The sequence below is a fragment of the Protopterus annectens genome, chromosome 8.part0, assembly GCF_019279795.1.
Source record: "Protopterus annectens isolate FY-2018-M chromosome 8.part0, PAN1.0, whole genome shotgun sequence".
In the NCBI taxonomy this organism is placed as follows: Eukaryota; Metazoa; Chordata; order Ceratodontiformes; family Protopteridae; genus Protopterus; species Protopterus annectens.
In genome coordinates this window covers 783,574,199-783,592,675 of record NC_056741.1, presented here as the reverse complement: position 1 = coordinate 783,592,675, position 18,477 = coordinate 783,574,199, and the positions used below count along the sequence as shown (strand labels likewise).

The 18,477-nt window shown below is 43.6% G+C and overlaps 1 protein-coding gene across 1 annotated transcript in view; it reads left to right on the top strand.

The window, feature by feature from the left end:
- The window catches only part of LOC122809044 (V-type proton ATPase subunit G 3-like), a 222,758-nt gene that overhangs the window by 121,699 nt on the left and 82,582 nt on the right, over window positions 1–18,477 (top strand). The gene's annotated exons all lie outside the window — the stretch shown is intronic.

Here is an 18,477-nt window from a genome sequence, read left to right as displayed (position 1 = left end):
ACACCAACTATCACAACCCACACATAGAAACACAAACCATACACCCACCTTCGCTGGGGCTTTCAATATAAATTTACCCAAACAACAGAGACCCCTGAGACAGACACGGACTCAATCACCACAACACCCACCCCAGAACACACCTTGCCCAATGTACTAATCATAGGAGACTCAATTGTGAGACACACTGATGTCCCACTCACGAGATTGAACAAGGAGAAGGTGACAGTCAGTTGTCTGTCAGGTGCCAGGATTCGCCACATAACACATGCACTCAGGTCATTCCACAAAAAGTACAAATATGACTCAGTCATTGTCCATGTGGTTGTAAATGACCTGAGACATAAGTCCCGGGAATACATGAAAAGAGATGTGATGGAACTCTCAGATTATGTGGCCCAGGCAGGTATGACCCCAGCCCTGAGCAGTATTCTGCTGTCAACTAGAATGATACTACAGTCTTCTTCTTCTTCTTTCAGCTGCTCCCGTTAGGGGTCACCACAGTGGATCATCTGTTTCCATTTCTTCCTGTCCTCTGCATCTTGCTCTGTCACACCAACCACCTGCATGTCCTCTCTCACCACATCAATAAACCTTATCTTAGGCCTTCCTCTTTTCCTGTTACCTGGCAGCTTCATCCTTAGCATCTTTTTCCCAATATACTCTGCATCCCTCCTCAGCACATGTCCAAAACAACATAATCTTGCCTCTCTGGCTTTGTCTCCAAACCTTCCAACCTAGGCTGAACCTCTAATATACTTATTCCTAATCCTGTCCACCCTCATCACACCCAATGCAAATCTTAACATCTTTAACTCTGCCATGTCCAGCTCAGACTCCTGCCTTTTTGTCAATGCCACTGTCTCCAACCCATATAACATAGCTGGTCTCACTACCCTCTTGTAGACCTTCCCTTTCACTCTTACTGGTACTCTTCTGTCACAAATCACTCCTGACACTCTTCTCCACCCACTCCATCCTGCTTGTACTGTCTTCTTCACCTCTCTTCCACACTCAGCATTACTCTGAACTGTTGATCCCAAGTATTTAAACCCATCCACCTTCACCACCTCTACTCCCTGCATCCTCACCATTCCTCTATCTTCCCTCTCATTCACACACATATATTCTGTCTTAGTCCTGCTGACCTTCATTCCTCTTCTCTCTAGAGCATATCTCCACCTCTCCAGGGTCTCCTCCACCTGTTCCCTACCCTCACTACAGATCACAATGTCATCTGCAAATATCATAGTCAACGGGGACTCCTGTTTGATCTCGTCTGTCAACCTGTCCATCACCATTGCAAATAAGAAAGGGCTTAGAGCTGATCCTTGATGTAACCTCACCTCCACTTTAAATGCATCCGTCACTCCCACTGCAGACCTCACCGCTGTCACACTACCCTCGTAGATATCCTGTAGCACTCTTACATACTTCTCTGACACTCCCGACTTCCTCATACAATATCACAACACTTCTCTAGGCACCCTGTCATATGCTTTCTCTAAGTCCACAAAGACACAATTCAACTCCTTCTGACCTTCTCTGTACTTCTCCATCAACGCTCTCAGAGCAAACATCGCATCTGTAATGCTCTTTCCTGGCATGAAACCATACTGCTGATCACTAATTATCACCTCCCTTCTTAACCTAGCTTCCACTACTCTTTCCCATAACTTCATGCTGTGACTGATCAATTTAATCCCTCTGTAGTTACTACAGTTCTGCACATCACCCTTATTCTTAAAAATTGGTACCAAAACACTTTTTCTCCATTCCTCAGGCATCCTCTCACTTTCCAAGATTTCATTAAACAATCTAGTTAAAAACTCCACTGCCATTTCACCTAAACACCTCCATGCTTCCACAGGTATGTCATCTGGACCAACAGCCTTTCCATTCTTCATCCTCTTCATAGCTATCCTTACTTCCTCCTTGCTAATCCACTGCACTTCATGATTCACTGTCCACACATCATCCAACCTTCTCTCTCTCTCTCATTCTCTTCATTCATCAGCCCCTCAAAGTACTCTTAACATATGCTCAACACACTCTCCTCGCTTGTGAGTATGTTTCCCTCTTTATCCTTTATCACCTTTACTTGCTGCACATCTTTTCTAGCTCGGTCCCTCTGTCTAGCCATTTGGTACAGGTCCTTTTCTCCCTTCTTAGTGTCCAACCTTTCATACAACTCTTCATATGCTTTATCCTTAGCCTTCACCCTCTCTCTCTTTGCCATGCACCTCATCTCCTTATACTCCTGTCTACTTTATTCATCTCTCTGACAATCCCACTTCTTGTTTGCCAACCTCTTTCTCTGTATACTCTCCTGTACTTCCTCATTCCACCACCATGTCTCCTTGTCCTCCTTCTTCTGTCCAGATGTCACCACAAGCACCATTCTAGCTGTCTCCCTTACCAACTCTGCTGTAGTTACCCAGCTATTTGGTAACTCTTCACTGCCACCCAGTGTCTGTCTTAACTCATCCCTGAACTCCACCTCACAATTACCCTTTTTCAGTTTCCACCATTTGATCCTTGGTGCTGCCCTCACACTCCTCCTCCTCTTCTTGATCACCAATGTCATCCTACAATCCACCATCCTATGCTGCCTAACTACACTTTCCCCCGCCACCACTTTACAGTCTCCAATCTCCTTCAGACTGGCCCTTCTACATAAGATATAATCCACCTGTGTGCATCTTCCTCCACTCTTCTATGTCACCCTATGCTCCTCCCTCTTGTTAAAGTGCGTATTCACCACAGCCATGTCCATCCTTTTCGCAAAATCCACCACCATCTGACCTTCTGCATTCCTTTGCTTAACACCATACCTACCCATCACTTCCTCATCCCCTCTGTTCCCTACACCAACATGCCCATTGAAATCTGCTCCAATCACCATTCTCTCACCCTTGGGTACAGTCATCACCACTTCATTCAACTCATTCCAAAATTTTTCTTTTTCATCCATCGCACACCCAACTTGTGAGTCATATGCACTAACAACATTCATCATTACGCCATCAATTTCTAGCTTCATAAACATCACTCTATCTGACACTCTTTTCACCTCCAAAACACTCTTAGCATACTGTTCCTTTGGTATACCCCTATGCCATTTCTCCTCCCAACCCAGCCACTGGGGATGCACAAGCCAGTGCATTTCTCTGTGCCAGTCCCAAGCCCGGATAAATGGGGAGGGTTGCATCAGGAAGGGCATCCGGCATAAAATTTTGCCAAATCATACATGCGGGCAACAGTACAGATATACATACTGGATCAGTCGAGGCCCGGGTTAACAACGACCACCACCAGTACTGTTGGCCAACAGGGTGCTAGAATGATACCACAGTACGAGTAGAAAATGATTAACTTCAACAATTGACTAAGTTTCTGGTGTCATTCTAAGGGGATCCAGTATCTGTCTGCCTGGGCCGACATGATCGACAGTCAGACCTCAATGCTTGGCCAGAGATGGCCTGCATCTGTCACTCCTGAGATTCCGGGTACTGACTAAGGCTCTTTGCCACCCCTGTAGTGCCTTTTTTAGGCAGTATTCCAAGACCAAAATTCCACCATAACAGCTACAAACAAATACAATCAGAGGGTGATGCTACTCAGTGCTAGAAATTTAAATGTCAAGATGCACTCGCTTGAAGCTTTCCTCAGAATAGAGGATGTTGACATCTGTGCTGTAATGCACACCTGGATTAAAGAGTCAGAAAGCACCTCTGCGATCCCAGGCTACAAGTAATTCCAGAGCTTTCAGACCCAGAATACAGCCGGAAGCTCCAAAGGCGGTGGTGTCTCCATATTCTTAAAGGATATGCACACATCTAGACTGGTAGCCCAGCATAATGCATCTGAGAGACTTCAGATACAACTAACACTGGGTAAGATGGTGATACAACTTATAGCCTGTTATAGAGCTCCAAACATGTCCCTAGACTGTCACTCCAAGTTCCTAAGCACCCTGGAATCTATCAAGGTCCAACACAATACTCACATACTGAGTGACTTCAACTACCCTTCCATCAGCTGGGAAAACTATTCAAGTACCAATGTACAGGCCCATCTCTTTCTGGAATTTATCAGTCCCAATGCCCTAGACCAGCTCGTTCTGACCCCCTCTAGAAGAAGCAACATCCTCGACCTGGTTATCACCAACATGGGAGGCCATTGCTCCACACCTATAGTAAATTCCTCCCTAGTTCAATCTGACCACAAACTGATCACCATGGAAATCTCCATCTCACCTACACCCCTTGATAAGGTGACCACCCTGAAAAAGTTCTCTAAAGCTGAATATGGGCTCCAAAAAACAGAGGTGGGTAACTTATCGCCATCCATGCCAATGGAAAATAGCTGCATGACTGCTGAATCATATACCAATGCATTAAACGAGCATGTACACAAATGCATTGACCTTGTCATACTAAATAGAACTAAGATGCTCTCCTCCAAAAAAAGGAAGCCAGTCTGGTGGTCCCCAGCCATCAATAAACTCGACACCAGAAGGAAGAAACAGTTGCAGAAATAAATGAAGTCACAAGACTGGAAAACCTCCCTTATCAGTCTCAACAAAAAGCTGAGATCCCTTATCAAATTCTCTTAAGCCAACTATGAAGACAGAATTGCAGCTGACACTAAAAAACAACCACAAAGCCTTCTATAGCTATATCAAAAACCTCAAAGGCAATATCCAGATTTGCTCTGAGTTATTGCACAATGGCATCTCCTATACTGAGCCAACAGATATAGCCAATATACTGGTCGACAGATTCAGTGTCAACATTACCTGTCTATCCCCCCAGGGCCCTATCACAATAGCAGAAGAAAGCCTGATACTCACCATTTCTGCAGCACAGGTAAAAGCTGTATTGTCCAAAGCCAAGAATACAGTATCCATGGGACCTGATAAGATCCCTGTCTGCATCTTACATTAGTGACAAAACGAACCGGCACAACATCTTTGTGGCCTGTTCAGTCACGGCCTTATCTCAGGCTATGTCCCTAATGAATGGCGCACTGCTACATTCATTCCACTCCAAAAGGAGAGCAACTATAGACCCTGGGAACTATCACCCCATTAGCCTGATGAGTCTGGTATGCAAAGCTCTGGAGTGCATCAACATGGACCTCTTGACCCCACACAGTTTGGCTTTGTTAAGGGGAGATCCTGCCTGCTGAACCTGGTTGACTTCTTCAAGGCAGTCATCAAGGCTATGGATGAGAGTAAGGCAGTGCATACAGCCTACTTCGACCTGGCCAAGGCCTTTGTTACCATTCCCCACTCAGGTATCATTGATAAACTCACCAAAATAGGCATCAATCCTTACATCACTAGGTGGGTTGCAGATTGGCTCACAGACAGGACCCACAGAGTGAAAGTTGGAGATTCCAAGTCAGAGTGTCGACCAATCATGACTGGAGTCCCACATGACTTGGTCCTGAGCCCTCTCCTATTTGGCATCTACTTCTCAGAAGTCCATGGCAACACAGATGGACTCCGGCTGACCAAGTTTGCTGATGACTGCAAGCTAGGAGTCATTATCAACTCCCCAAGTGATGCAGACATCCTGCAAAAGGGCCTCTCTGAGACCAATGACTGGTGTCAGAACTATGGCTTGAACCTTAACACCAAAAAATGCGTTATCATCCCGTTTTGAAAAATCTCAGTTCCCACGAATTTCCACATTGATGGGAGCCCAATGAACACTAAAGAGATCTGGGCACCCAGGTCAACAGCCACCTCACCTTTGACCACCTTGCCACTGTGGTCAGAAAGTCCTTCTACGTGGCACATCTTATAACCAAAGTTTTTTCATGCAGGAAAAAAGGGCTTATCATCCCTCTCCACTCATTCCTCATTAGACCAGTCATCGAATATAACTCCGCAGTTGGCATGTACCTGGCCAGATACCTGCAACAGCTGAAGAGGCCACAAAAGTACCTCACAAAAAGGATCTTAGGCCTTGAACACATGTCCTACATGGACAGATTCAAGAAACTCCAGCTGTTTTCAGTCTCTTATAGTCTATTTAGAGGTGATCTCTGCTTGACTTACAAAGCTATGTCCGACCCAGCCCTACTTGAAATGCTACATCTAAAGAAATCCCAATCCCCCCACGCCACACGCTCCAGAGATCACAACCTCATTACCACAATTAACAGAACATGCTGAAGGGACAGGTTCTTCTCCCAAAGACTGGTCATACTCTGGAATAAGATTCACATTTATGTGAAACAGAACACCTTGCTGGCCCTCTTCAACAGAAATCTCGATGAGCGGGTGGGTAACTGAAAGTTCACTCCATGGATCATTCCAGTTGCCCTACTGTTTAGGGGCACTGTGAACTAACATCGGGTGGCATGGTGCCTGGGCAATTGTTTTTGGGCTAGGCTTGTAAAGGCTCCAGGGCCATTAGCCTAGCACACACCTACGAACTCATTAACATTAACAAGTGCTGTGTACTACATTAGTCAAGAATACTGATGTAAAACTGTACTGTTCATGATATTTGGTAATGTCTTGAATTCATTAAGTAATACTGCATATACTTGAATTTCACCCAAAGTAGCAATAAGATGCGAAAGAAATGGGAAACTAGATTGGCTGTATTTGCATAACACTGCACTTGTACAAAAACATACAATTCACCCATTTTAACATGCTTAGGTGAGATACTCCTCAGTACATTGCAAATTTTAATACTACTAATGCTGGCAGTATAGAGAAATTATTTATGTTTTGGCAAAAACACATTTTATGAAATAAAAGTTCTTAAAAGTATCAACCTGGTCGACTTCTTTGAGTCAGTCACCAGAGCTGTGGATGAAGGTAAGGTGGTTCATACAACCAACCTTGATCTGGCCAAAGCCTTTGATACCATTCCCCACTCAGGAATCATAGAAAAACTCACTAAGCTAGGCATCGACCTCTATATCACTAAGTGGGTTTCAAACTGGCTTACAGATAGAACCGACAGTGTGAAAGTAGCTGACTCCAAGTTAGACTGCCGACCAGTCACAAGTGGAGTCCCACAGGGTTTGGTCCTGTGTCCTCTCCTGTTTGGTATTTACTTCTCTGAAGTCCAGGCCAACACGAGGGGACTCTGGCTGACAAAGTTTGCAGATGATTGCAAGTTGGGAGTTATTACTAACTCCCCAAGTGATGTTGACATCCTACAGAAAGACCTCACTTAGACCAATGACTGGTGTTAGAACCATGGCCTTAAGCTCAATGCCAAAAAATGTGTCATCATCCCCTTTGGGAAAAACCCCAGTTCCTGTGAATTACCACATCAATGATAGTCCACTGAACACAGAAGGAGTTATAAGAGATCTGGGAACACAGGTTAATAGCAACCTCTCTTTTGACCACCACATTGCCACTGTGGTCAGAAAGTCCTTCTATGTGGCACATCTCATTACTAAGGGTTTTGCATCCAGGAAGAAAGAGGTCATTGCCTCCATCTACTCTTCCCTCATTAGGCCAATCATCGAGTACAATGCCCCATTTGACATGTACCTCACTAGACACCTGCAACAACTGGAGAGGCCACAAAAGTACCTCACAAATAGGATCCTAGGCCTTAAACACTTGTCCTATATGTACAGACTAAAAAAAAACTCCAACTTTTCTCTGTCTCATATCGCCTACTTAGAGGTGATCTCTGCTTGACTTACAAAGCCATGTCTGACCCAGCTCTGTTAGAAATGCTACATCTAAAGAAATCCCAATCCCTCAGCACCAAACGCTCCAGAGATGTCAACCTCATTACCACAATCAACAGAACAAGATGGAGGGACAGGTTCACAACCCAGAGACTGCCCATGCTATGGAATAGACTTCCCATACATGTCAAACAGAGCACCTCACTGGCCCTCTTCAAGATAAATGTTGATGAGTGGATGGGCAATAGAAAATTCATCCCGGGGATCACTCCAGTGGCTCTACTCGACAGAGGCACTGGGAACTAAGGTCGGGTGACACGATGCCAGGGTAATCCTATGAGCTAGGCTTGTAAAAGCTCCAGGGCCATTAACCTAGTACACACCTCTGAACCTATAAAAAAACAAAGATGGTATGCCACAACTCAGTTCTGTAGTTTTCCGATTAATAGGTACATAAAATCTGTGCATGTTACCAGTGATCCACTTCTCAAAAAAATACAGTGCAGACTGTATGTATTAGACCCAGATTCAAGTCAAACCTTAGATCACAATGCTTTACTGAAAAAACAGTAAAGTATCTACTTCGTCTAATAATTTTGCTTTATATTAAACCACATGCCACTAGACAACCAGTATATGAACTGCCACTGACATCCAGCTGTAGACAATAAAGGAGGATCTCGGCAATATGGCATGCATGGACAAATTAAAAATGGGATCTGCGGAACCGAGAGATAAAAATGCTGTGCAACTCAGACCAGAGGAAGATACCAACCAGATCGCTCACTTGCTAAGTTTACCATACTGCACAAGTTCCTATTCAAAGTGAAAAAATGCTAACAGAAACGGCTAAGCATGACCACCAGGAGTCTTAAAACACACATTAATTAAGCAAGTATCACCTCAGCTGTGTAAACCTATATGAAACTTAACATCCACAAAAAGAACAGTTCTTGCAGCAATGAAACAGAGTTCTTCTCTGCTACAACATCCTGCCACACCGAAAGTAACAAATCGCATAATTTCAAAACACATGACTGGCTGTTAACGTGGCGAAACAATCAATGTTTGATTTACCCATCCTTTACTTAAATAAAGGAAAAAAAAAAAAAAATAAAACAGCAACTCTGTCATCAACTGGCTCATAAACAGAATTCACTGACCCTGCCATGCCTTAACGAAATCGTTAAAAACATAGCATTTCCATGCGTACAAAGAACGTGAATTCAGATATTAAACACGCTTACAGTCTGAATGGAAGTAATTTTCTGTGGCATCCCAAACCCTGTAACTTTCAAGGATTCATTGTGCATTTCTGACTTTTTATAAATAAAGTGTTGACTGGTGTTCAAACCCTTGCTGCCTAGGTTGATGAGCTAAATGTGTGCGTGCGGGAAGACTACGTTTTAGAAAAATCCTTAACAACTGAAGCAAATAGAACACATTGCGAACTGATGCCAGCCATTAAGCCCAACATTCTGAAACTGCCACACAAAGAGTATTCAAAGCATCAACATTACAATAGGATCATAGGAAGTTACTAGGCTATTGGCCTTGAGGTCCTTATAAGCCTTGCCAAGAGTTTAGCCCATCCATAAACAAATCAGCATCTGATGCCCCTGTCCAGCAGGGACACAGGTTGAATCCCAGGGATGTATTTTCTATTTTCCATCCAGTTATCCAGATTGCGCTTAACAAGGGGTATTGAGGTACTCTGCTTGATGTGGACAGGAAGTCTATTCCATAGATGGAGGAAGTCTTTGGAACACAAATCTGTCCCACCAGCAAGTCCTATTGATGTCACAGACCAGGTTGAGGCCGCGTGTGCGGGTTACTAGACTGGAGCTAGACTTGCGGATTTGCAGCAGTCCCATCAAGATGGGGTCCGAGATCACCCTGTATGCTAGACAGAAGTCACCTCTGAGGAGTCTGTATGAAACAGAGTAGAAGGATAGGGCTTTTAGCCTATCTGCGTATGGTAGATTTTTGAAGCCCTGGATTCTCCTGGTGAGGAACCTCTGGTCTCTCCAGCTGCTGCATGTGCTTTGCAAGGTACATGCCGAATGGGGCATTGTACTCAATAATGGGCCTTATAAGGGAAGAATACAGTGATGTTATGACCTCCATGTCCCTGGATGAGATACCTTTACTTATGAGGTGGGCCATGTAGAAAGCTTTCCGTACAATGGAAGCAACATGGTGGTCAAAAGTCAGGCTGCTATCAATCTGGTTGCCCAAATCTGTCACAACTGTCTGCATGCTTAGGATGTTGTTATTAATGTGATAATTTGTGGGGATATCTCTCTCCTTAAAGGAGATGATGATGCATTTTTTTGTATTCAGCTTGAGGCCATGTTTCTCGCACCAGTCATTTGTTTGGGTGAGACCCTCTTGATGGATGTTTACATCACTAGGGGAATTGATGACAGCTCCCAGCTTACAGTCATCTGCAAACTTGGCCAGCCATAGCCCACTGGTTTTGGCCTGTACCTCAGAAAAGTATAACCTAAATAACAGAGGCCCCAAGACCGAACCCTGGGGTATGCCACTCGATACGGGTCTACTGCTTGAGGTGGCTTCCGCTATTTTGACTGGGTGGGTTTTATCAGTGAGCCAGTTGGCTACCCATCTGGTAACATACTGATTGATGCCTAATTGAGAATGTTTATCTATTATGCCCAAGTGGGGAATAGTGTGGAAGGCTTTGGTCAGGTCAAGGTAGGTGGTGTGCACCGTCTTCCCCTTATCCATGGCTTTGGTGACTGTCTCAAAAAAGTCGACCAAATTTAACAGATATGACAGTCCCTTGACAAAGCCAAACTGTGTGAGATTGAGTGTTTGGAGGTTGCCAATGTCCTTGTTAATGAGGTCCATAATAATCCATTCCATGGCCTTGCAGATCAGGCTAGTTAGGCTGACGGGTCTATAATTTCCCAGATCAGTGGACGCTCCACTTTTTTGTAAAGGGATGACAGTGGTTCTCCTTTACTCAGCTGGGACAAAACTGGTACTCAGGCTTTGGTTGAATAGGGCATCTAATGGCGCTGAAAGTTCCTGCCCGAGTTCATGTAGGATGCAGCCTGGGATGTTATCAGGTCCCATGGAGGCTGTATTTTTTGCCTTTGAGAGAGCAGTGATGACCTGATCCCTAGATATAAGGGGAAGGGGGCAGGTACTGGGAACGTCCTGATTTACTGATGGGGGGGGGGACAGTGGGGTGAAATTTTCACTGAATCTGTCAGCTAGCAAGTTTGCTATATCTACAGCATTTGTGTATGTGGTGTCCTTGACTACCAGCTCTGAACAGATCTGGGTGCTACCTTGGAGATTACGGACATATGTGAAGAAGGCCTTATGATTGTCTCTAGTAGATGTGGCCAATTTGGACTCGAAGTTTGCTTTGGAGGATTTCACTAGTGGTCTTATTTGCTTGTTCAGGCTAAGGAGAGATTGCTTCCAATTGGGCACCTGCTCCTTCTTGGTCCTGGACAGCAATCTTTTTTCTTTTGTTATAGAGTTTATTTATTGCAGATATCCACCAGCCAGGTTTACTCTTCCTTCCGGAGGATGATTTAGTCCTGTCAGGTATTCCTGATTCCATGCATCTATATCAATGTTGGTATAGTAATTTGGTATAGTCCTGGATACTGGTGCCAGTTCCTAGAGAGGGGGAGGAGGCTGTGAAGCTGTTTATACCATCCCTCAGAAGGCTGTAATCAGCTTTAGAGAAGTTTTTTTGTTTGAACCTAGCTACAGAAGGGGGGGGGGTCAGGGGAAATGGTGACTTTGAATGTGACTGCTTTATGGTTGGATCTTACAAGGGAGGATGATACTGCAGGGATACTGCAGTGGTTATTCATGTTGGTTAATACCAAGTCCAAGATATTATTACCTCTTGTGGGGGGTGTCGACTAGCTGTTCCAAAGCATTTGCATTGATAAAATCGAGGAATCTCTGGGCATTTGTGTTCTGGCAAGAGTATTTCTTCCAGTCTATGTTTGGGTAGTTAAAGTCACCCAGGATCAGGGTAAAGGGTTGAATCTTGATAGATTCGAAGAGGTCTAGATAGGCAGTTTGGGCATCTTGGGTCAGATTTGGGGGCCAGTAGCTAGTTATGATTTGTATAGGGGTCTTGTCAATAGTTAACTGCACCTGGAGTGTCCCCTGGGTGTCATACTGTTTGACCAGCCTGGAGATGTGTATGTCTTTAATATATATTGAAACTCCACCTCCCTGGGCTTTACTAACCACAGTTTAGGGTCTGAATGTATGATGGGATGAGTAACCAGGTATGGCTGGGGTGCTCTCTGCAGCTTTGAACCCGGTTTCTGTGACTGCGCAGATGTCAGCATTTTCCAGGGTTAAGAATGCTTGCAATGAGTGCAGTTTCATCTTTAGACTCCTTGCATTTAGCAGCATGACCTTTAATTTGGGTTTTGTTGAAATTTTTATGTTGGTAGTTTTAACCATGACTTTTTCTAAAAAAAAAGGCACTATGGCGGAGGCAAGTGCCTTTGCCAGAAGCCTGAAGTTCAAGTGAGTCAGATGCAGGCCATCTCTGTCAAAGCATCGTGTCTGTCGATCATATTTTCCCAGGCTGTCAGGTACTGGATCCCCCTGGAATGACACGAGAAACTAAGCCAATTGTTAAAGTCAATCTTTTTCTGTTTGTATTGAGGCATCATTCTGGGCGACGGTAGAATGTTTCTTAAGGCTAGGGACATACCTGCCTGGGACACATATTCAGTGAGTTCAATCATGTCTCTCTTCATACAGTCCCAAATTATAACATATCCCACACCTCCCCTTTCCATCTGCATGTACAGCCACAGCCAAGAATATTTTAATTCCTAAACTAAAATGCATTCTACCAATAACCTCCATTCAGCCCACAACACCCAAAACCTGAAATGGCTGAGAGTACATACAGATTCACTCTCCTAGCAAACCATAAAACATAATCACTGACTTAGAGATAATAAGTCAATGGAAATGCTACTCTACTTACAGGTACCCTAATGCTCAAAATAATTACACTAAATTATTACTCATTCCTGAAAGCAAAACGTACCGTTAGAGAACACAAGTACTCTGAGAAGTTTACCACTTGCCAGACCATAATTTAAACTTGCTATTCAGGACTTTAACCTTTATCAGCTTTGTGAAGTATTGAACTACTTCTTTGCACCTTAGGTTGTCACACTGTGGACTGCCTCGTGCCCCCCCCCTCCAGTTTTTGTGCTTTCTTACCATCACAGTGACCAGGTTTATACTCCCAAGTATGCCTCTCAACCTCTTAGTGCAAGAAATCTGTGCAAAACCTGACAAAATGGGTAGTGGGGTGGGCAAATTCTCCAAAATAGGGACATATTGTAAATATTGTTCTCATAAACTTAGAAAGTTGTTATAGTAACAGCAGGGCTTATATTAACATACATTGTCTGAAGAATTTGAAGTCTGAAACTCAAAGGTATGTCATTATTTAGTGAATTCAATCCTCAGCTCATCCTACTTATTTGCCAAAAAAACACAAATATTATGAGGAACAGACCAAAAATGCGACAGAAATCTAGACATTCTGCAAAAATCTGGACAGTTGAGAGGTATGCTCCCAGCAAACTTCTTCAATCACTTAGGAAACCGAACAAACAGATGGTTGATGACACATGTGCAAAATGCTACCACACATGCAGTCAAGGATTTCAGTGTTTGTATACACTGTCTGGAGGTTTTCTGTGCGGAGTTTGCATGTCCTGCCTGTGTTCGTGTGGATTTTCTCCAGATGCTCTGGTTTCCTCCCACAGACCACAGACATGCAGTAGGTGGACTGGGCACTCTAAATTAGCCATAGGCATGCCTGCATGGTGTGGAGGAACTACTGCACCAGGGCTAGCCACCCGGTGTAAACCCTGGCTCAAAAGATGGTTGCTAATGTTGAAGCGACAGTCTGACCCCATGTGCAAAAATGGGGAAAAAGGGGTTGTGGATGGATGGATTTGTGAAACAGCCTCCTCAAGAATGTGACCCGCTTGTTAGAACAACTTGCCTGATGATGTAATTAATAATCAATCTTCACACAGCTACTCTAGCTGCATCTCATATTCATTGCTCAGTAAATTCACAGCAGCTTTACATGAATGCATTGCTGTATGGGTCTCTCATTAAACTGTACATAATGTATGCAGCCACTTTGCAGGTAGTCACTAATATACATTTGCATTTCTATTATATTTTATTCTACTCTGCAACCTACACACTCTGTCATGAGCAACATACTTTTGTACCCAGGTAGTGTCGGAAGAGGGTCAACAACCAGTTAACCTACCCAAGCAACAAGACTTAAATCCCTACAAATGCAGAGTGATGGGGGAGGGGGGGGGGTCTTCCATGGCATTTAATTTCACCTTTCTTTACTTTAATACTACGTCATAGCCTACAGTCTAAAGTGATGGTTTTAGTCAGACCCTCCCACCCTTTAAAATAGTTTGGCTAAGTGGCACCTGTGTATTCCCCACCACCTTGCATCACAATAAACACTTTCTACAACCATCAAAATTATTTAATCCTTAGACACCCTCAAACGTGGGTGGGCAAATCTGTGCAAAACATGCGCTATAACAAACGAGAACTATTGCCTAAAATTGCCAGGGGCAGGTAAACTCCTTATTCACAAGGAGTTTCTTGTTTAAAAATATAATGTAGATTCCTTTTTATAACAGTTTAAAGAAATTTGCACATACTCCCCACAGCCCTTGTTCCTCAAAAACACTCTAAACATTACTTTATCGAAAACAGGCCTTCCACAATCAACCAACAACTACTCACTGGTGCCACACAAAACTACAGCTGTGATTTTCACTTACAGCTGGACCTGACACAAGTTTCAAAAAGATTAATGAAATGACAATATGTCAAGCCTGTACAACATGGGCCTTGCTACAACAGCAGGTCATGGCTCCAGCTGACCATCTGGCAATCACTGCAGCATACTTACATCACACCTTCTCAGTTACACACGAAAAAAATCAGCTACCCTATGTGCAGACGACATCAATGAAACGATAGCAGCAACAACAAAACTATACAATCCAGAAATAAATTCGAAACATACCCTGCCCAAAAGCAAAATACTTAAACACGTCTCTTTTTTTATTTCAATTGCATTGCAACAAAATCTGCACAAGTGCATAACCTCTTTCCCGAGCACATGGTTGCATTAAACAATTTTGTTCAAACTGCCGCACATGACATACACATAAACAATACCTTACAGAACAGGCAGGGTGTTTGACACTTTTATATAACATACACCATCATATCACAAACTACAAACACAAGATTATTATGCTACCCACCATCATGGAAGCCATAAGCATTTCAAAACGTAGCCATAAATCAGGTTAAAAGGGAAAAAAAACTATGAGAACAGCGCTAAAAGGAAATCGGTTGCTTTTGGCAACCAAGACCATGTGCGCCAACTCAGAAAGAAACACTGCAGCAAAGGCAGCCAAACATTAGGAAAAGTAAAGCAGTAAACAGCTGGACAGAAGCTTAGGAGTTTGATTGCAAAGTCCACACATGCACCCACAGCAATTACGTTGCCAAACATGACCAAAACAGACAAATGTATACAGTTTGTGGATGCACGTGTGAAATTATATAGTATAGCGACCAGAGAAAAGCCAGGATTATTGCAACTAATACATACCCAGGATTATTACAGCTAACACATAATACTTTGCTCTAGAGCAATGCCATTAGAAAAATATGACTCGCCAATTAATAAGGCACAAGAGAAGCTGCTATGGAGAGAAACTTGCACAAGAGGTTCCAATCGGAAAACAGACTGTACTGGAAACAAAACCAGTTAAAAGAACTTCCCTACCTCCTGCAGCTGTGTTTGAACACTCAAAGGGTGGGGGAAGGACAAGGGAGCTGTGACATCACATAATGAGCGGGTTTCATTGTTTTAATTAGAAACAGAGGCCGGCCATGGTGATGTCATTTGGGGGGAGATAACTGGTTAGAAAACATACCTGCACTGCCTGGCTGCGATGACGTGAGCAATTGGGTGACTCCAGCAAGCTTTAGTAAAGTGCGAGAGAATGTTTTTAAAAGTGAAACCATCACAGTACACTAAGGTAAGCTTCTGTTAGAGAAATAAGGTGAATTAAAATTATTTTAAACGGCACATTATTTTTCCTTTATAGACGGAACTGTATATCTCCAAACACCATCATATTGGGTGACTTCAACTACCCGAATATAGACTGGGAACATTACTCAAGCCCTAACTTTCTAGTTCCTGGAGTTCATAAATTCAAATACTATGGAACAGCTAGTCACTGTTCCCACGAGAGGAGAAAATATACTAGATCTCATTGTCACAAACATGGGGACAAAATGCTCCACAGTATATCCCTCATTGGTGAGATCTGATCATAAACTAATCTCACTGGAAATCCACATCCCGCCCCACCCCAAACAAAAAGACCACAGTGAAGAACTTCTCAAAAGCAAACTTCACACTACTCAAGACTGTTGTGGTATCCTTCAAGACCCTGAGCCAGTGGAAACCACAACCCAAGCTGCGGAAGCCTTACAAATGCCTTCTATGAACACCTCCAGGACTGCATGGATCAGGCAATCCCAAATAAAACCAAGACTCTTTCCACAAAGGGCAAACGTCCAGTCTGGTGGACCCGAGCCATTAACAAACTTTACAATAAGAGGAGAAAGCTATTACATGATAGAACAAAATCCATAAAAAGTCACCCCTGATCATTATTAGTAAAAATTACGAGCACTCATAAAATCAACTAAGGCCAATTTTGAGAGAGAAATTGCCATGGATTCAAAGGACAATCATAAGGCCTTTTTCAGCTATGTTAGGAACCTGGGTGGAAACTCCCAGATATGCTCAGAATTAGTCCAAAATGATACAAAATCACTGAACCCACAGACATTGCCAACATACTGGCAGACAGGTTCAGTGCAAACTTCACCCCCCTCTCCCCCCTAAAGGAGAGATAACTATCCCAGCCAAGTGTAGCCTCCCGGACATCTCAAATGTGCAGGTGAAAGCTGCTCTCTAAAGCTAAAAACACAGCATCAATGGGACCGGATGGTGTCCCCAGCTGTGTGCTACATGAGCTAAATGAGGAATTAAAAGGCAGCTGTTTAATCTCAGCCTTACCACAGGATTGGTCCCACTCCACAAAGGCACAAGTCTAGTCTGCAAAGCTATGGAGAGGATCATAATGGAGCTCATAAACAAAGATATAGGGACTTGCAGACATTGGACCCGACCCAGTTTGGCTTTGTCAAGGGAAGATCATGCCTTTTGAACTTGGTCGACTTCTTCAAACAGTCACCAAGGCCATTGATGAGGAAAGGCAGTCCATACAGCCTACCTTGACCTTGTAAAGGCTTTCGACACAATACCCCCACTCGGTATTGTAGAAAAACTTACCAGCTTAAATGTAAACCCATATGTCACAAGATGGGTTGCAAACTGGCAGGACAGAACCCACAGGGTTAGAGTTGCTGGCGCTATGTCAGACTTGGTGTCCCACACTATTGTTTGGCATCTACTTCTCAGAAGTACAGGCCAACATGGGAGGACTTTGGCTGACAAAGTTTGCAAGTGGAAAGTGCATCGGACACGGATATCCTTCAGAAGGGACTCACGGAAACAGATAGCTGGTGCCAGAGCCATGGCCTGAAGTTAAAATGAAAACAAGGTAACCCCAAGCTACCATATAGGTGGCAATCCACTAAGCACAGAAGAGGTTATCAGGGACCTGGGGACCCAGGTTGACAGTGGCCTTTCTTTTGACACTCACGTTGCTAAAGTGGTTAGAAAGACCTTCTACATTGCCCACCTGATCATGAAGGATTCATATCCAGATCTAGTGAGGTCATTGTTCCCCTGTACTCTTCACTTATCAGACCAATGATGCAATGCCCCATTCGGGATGTATCTCACCCGACATCTGCAGCAATTGGAGAGACCCCAAAAGTTCCTCACCAAAAGGATAAAGGGACTCCAAAATCTGTCATATGCTGCCAGATTGAAGAAACTCCAGCTCTATTCAGCTCAGAGGTGACATGTGCCTGACATACAAGGCCATGTCCAACCCGGAATTAATGGACATGCTCCACCTCAAAAATCCAAATCCACCAAAACCACTAGAGCAAGCGACTTAAACCTTGGATATAAATAGGACGTGCTGGAGGGATAGATTTATCACTCAGAGACTCCCTATGCTGTGGAATAAAATCCCGGTCCATGTGAGGCAGAGCACTGACTCTGTTCAAGAGAAATCTAGACCTGTGGATGGGAGATGAATCATCTCTGTGTCACTGCTGGACAGAGGCACAACAAACTAATGGGCACAGTATTTTTTCATATAAGCTTATAAATGCCTTAGGGCAGATAGCCTAGTATAAACCTATGAACCTATGAACCTATATAGGGAGCAAAAGGGCCGAGAAGTTGAGGAATGCATTATAGAAACCCATTGTATTCCAATAAGCATCAAAAATGAAAAGGACTAACATTTGAAAGAGATAAGATATGCTTCTGAGCTTTATTGCCCTTTCTGCCAAACTCTGGATGCTTCTTCTGTATGAATAGCCCCAGATTTCACACATTTTATTTGTAACCTCACCCATGTACTATGTACACGGTGTTTATTAAATAATCCACAAAAAAATAGCAGCTTTTATGCTAGCCCTGTGAGTCATTCTATGCTTGGGTAGGGGAGGAAGGTGTGAGTACAGCCCTGTACTTTA